We start from the raw sequence: 4,135 nt of genomic DNA on the forward strand, positions 1-4,135 counted from the left end.
GTCTGTTTTAAATGCGGCAAGCGCGGCCATATGATGGCACGTTGCTATGCCAGGGTCCCTGCTGGGGCAAAGATGCCCAGCAAGAGGACTCCCTTCCCAAAGGGCGATGGCAAGAACCAGCGTGCGAGACGCATGAGTTCTGCATCGACCACTGAGGGGTCGGGAAATGCAGGAGCGCAGTAGGGGCGGATGCCCTTCTGACGCGGACTCTGAAGCTACCCCTAAATTCAGAGTTGTCGAACAAATGGGTAGCATAGTCCCTGAGGTCTCGAAATTTCGGACCTCAACCCTGCTGGTCTATAGCGCTCAAGCACGAGGCTATGACCAGGTGATGACCCTCCTAGTGGATTCGGGTAAGGGCTCGTTAAGTCTGAGGGAGTTCAGGTAGAACTCGCCTTCGGCTTTAGTGACTTCTCTTGTAAAGAGAAGCTCACAGTGCTAGGTATGGAGAGTTTGTATGACCTCATGCTAGGCATGCCATGGTTGGCAAAATACCAACCATGGATAGACTGGCGTACACGCACAGTTGCGAACTCTACGCAGGACACCGAAAAGGATGTGCTCCTGCGAGAGGCGTATGCAACTGATGTCGTGTCGAACACAGTTGAGGGTTCGTTGACGGGATGTCAAACGCCACCAATTTCTACCCAGCTCTTGGAGACTGAGGTAGTGAAAAGGGCAATGACAAGTAGTCATGTGTTCCATAGTCCAGCACAGAGCCGAGCGCCTGTGGCAGTAGACGGCGAGCTGACAGGAAGTCATGCGTCGAATGAACCAGTACATTGCCTAGAGCCTAGTGCGGTTGGAAGGGGTGCGTTAGCCAGGAGAGCAACGGCACCTGCTTCCCAGTCAAAGGTCTTGGTGACTCGAAGAACGAGTACCCGACAGATTAGAACGATCAAAGGCACGTCTAAACGAATGACCCTTAAATCAGATCTTATTAAAGAGGACAGGCCTTCGTACGAGGTGTTCGAGGCCGTCAAAGACGAAATTGCGGAGGCATTTTCAGTTGAGGTGCTTCTGCAAGTCTTTTATTCCGCCGAGAAGATCGTAAATCTACCGGAGATGTCGTGGGATGTGTTTCTTGCCGAATTAAAGAAAGGAAAGATCCACGAAATAGTCACACCAGTTCCAGAAGAGAACTTGGTGGACTGTTGCTCGTCGTCCATAATGGACGAGAGCGTCCTAGAATCGGACAAAAAGAAACGGTTCGTTGCTCAAGGCTGGGATGCAGCTCTTTTTTTAAATATGTATAAACACCGTGATGTGTTCCTAGAAGAAGTGTCGAACCGCCTACCAGCAGAAAGGGGACTCAGGCACGAAATAGACCTCGAACCTGGCCCCAAGTATTGTGTGACCCACCAATAGCCGTTGCCGAAAGAACAAGTCGATCATATTGATGAGTTCTTCGATAAGCGAGCCAAGGCGGGAAATGTGCGTGAGAGCAAATCGCCTCACTGCAGCCCGACCTTTTGTGTGCGTAAAGCCACAGGTAGATGGCGCGTGGTTTATGCTTACAAATAAGCTGAACACGGCGACCATACCGGCTCAATCGCCAATCGCGCGGAAAGATGTTTTGTTGAATTCCATGGGAAAGTCAACTATCTTTTCGGCGTTGGATTTAAAGGATGACTACTATCAGGAACTCATGAGAGAGTCCGATATAGCCAAAACGGCATTAAGCCCACCAAGCGGTATGCTTTGGGAGTGGCTTGTGATGCCCCAAGGTTTGAAAAACGCACCAGCGACATTCAACCGGGTGGTGGCTCACGTGATGCGTCAGCACCGTGCCTACGCGCCCCATTACTTTGACGATGTATTCGTTGTATTCGTGCATCGTAGGGCCGAGGACGGGCTGAGCGCAATAGAGTCGCACAAGTGAGTTTTAGACGCTGTGTTGCAGACTTTTTTTTTTTGAAGGACGCCCAATTGTACGTCAACTTGCAAAAGTGCGTCATTGGGGTCCCTGAGATTCCTGTGCTGGGTTGCATCGTAGGTACACATGGTGTACGCACAGACCCAGACAAGGTAAAATGAGTAAAGGAAATGCCAGTTCCACGGCATGTGAAGGATTTGCACCGATTCCTAGGGCTCCCTAATTACTTGCATAAATATAGCAAGAATTATGCGGAGCAAACTAAACTATTATCTGACCTCCTTAAAAAGGACGCAGAATGGGTTTGGTTGAAAGAACAAGATGTTGCGTTCACATCAGCACAGAGTAATTCAGTTCCGCGGCTTTTAAAAGCCGGGACTGATAAGAGATGACGCGATTAACGCCGACGTCATCCTTCTGCGTGAGCGCGTTGCCGATTGCAAGATTACTTGCATCGCAGACGACGCTAAAAGGCTTATCCGCGTCTGGAATTGCCAATACCGGTGCCTCTACAAGATATTGCTTCACTGCATGACAAAGAACTACATTCAATAAAGTCTGCTCTTGTCAAGTTTCGTGTGTACCTATTGGTTTTTACGGATCACGCATCACTGCGGACCGCATTAAAATCACCGCACCTCTCGCCTAGAATGGCGAGATGGCTCACATTCTTCTCTGAATATAATTTCAAAGTTGAATATAAGCCGGGTAAGTTGAATGTCTTGGCTGACGCTTTATCGCGCAGACCAGACTTCGAGGTTAGACACCAGGAAAGTGTGTCTAGTGCGAAAGCACAATTTAAGCCGTCGGCGTTGGCAGCCGAGAAGGCATACCACGTGACGAGCTCATTAGCCTCTGAAATTAAAGAGAGCTACAGTCAGGACGACCATTGTCGCCTGCTGTTGGATCACTTCGGTGGACGAAAGGTATTCCTTCCGTCGCACCTGAAAGCTAAGCTTAATCGCTTTAGCTACAACGATGGCATGTTATGGCATCAGTTGTCACCTTGTGATCCCTTGAGAATCTTTGTGCCTCATGACTCAGATCTCAAGCTGATGATCCTTCACGAGCTCTATGATGCGCCATCTATTGGGCATCTGGGCCGTGAAAAGACATTCGAGCATACCGACGTTGAGAAGATCTTTTGACCTCCGACCAGATACACGAAATAATCGTATTCACCAAAGGATTGTGGTCTATTGTTCCGGACGTCAATGTCAAAATTGAACCCTGATGACATAAGTCGTCGCTGACATCAAGTGTTCTCGCGCCGGCATAAATTTGAGCCTGCTGAGCCAACCAACAATGTGTATTACGAGTGTCACAGGGCCACACATATATAGATGGGTGGCCAACTATATTCGCTCTTGTAAACAGTGTCGGCGCACTGAGCCTGCACCGTCCAGCAGTGCGCTACTGAAGCCGCTACCAATTCCAACCAACTGTTGGAAGTCAGTAAGTCTGGACTTCATGTTTGGCATGCCGCCCGATCATAACGGTCGGACGGCTAGTCATCTTTGTAGACAGACTGAGCAAAATGGTGCATTTGGCACCATGTAAGACATCGCTCAAAGGCAAGGAGGCAGCTCTCTTGTTCCTGGATCATGTTTACCGACTACACCGGATGCCCGAGTCCATAGTAGCGGACCGGGATCCTCGTTTTACGTCTGGTTTCTGGCGACATGTGTTTGAGCTGCTAGGTAGCAAGCTCCACATGTCGACCGCAGATCATCCTCAGACCGATGGCCAAACAGAACGTGCCAATCAATTCGTGGCGGATGTCTTACGCACTATAGCAACTCCCAAAGAGTGGAGCAAGCAATTGCCCTTTGTGGAGTTCGCTATAAATAACAGTGTCCACGCCAGTACGGGTGAGACACCGTTTTATATTAACGGACTGCGCCATCCTCGGACGCCAGTCTCGTTTGTGCGCAGCCCGAGTCTTAGTGGGGGAGGGCCCCTCACTATGCTCGGTGCGAAAGAGGGACATAGTTTCGTCAATATGACGATGACCCATGAGGGTATCATCTCAAAGACAGAAACTTGCCCTAGTGACCCTGCCAATTTAGCAGTGGTCAATAAAACTACGCCTTATGACCGACCTCTTGGCGGTATCATAGGCGAGTTTGATGCTAAAAGCGTGAGCGAGGCTCAACGCTTTGTGGATGAGCGATTAGCCATCACACGTAAAGTCCGTGACGCAATGGCAAGCGCACAGGACAAGCAAAAAGAATATGCGGACCGAAATGGTCGCAAAAA

Source organism: Bremia lactucae (genome assembly GCF_004359215.1).
Source record: "Bremia lactucae strain SF5 chromosome Unknown BlacSF5_NotPlaced_9_SHOA01000002.1_551695bp, whole genome shotgun sequence".
NCBI classification, from domain to species: domain Eukaryota; phylum Oomycota; class Peronosporomycetes; order Peronosporales; family Peronosporaceae; genus Bremia; species Bremia lactucae.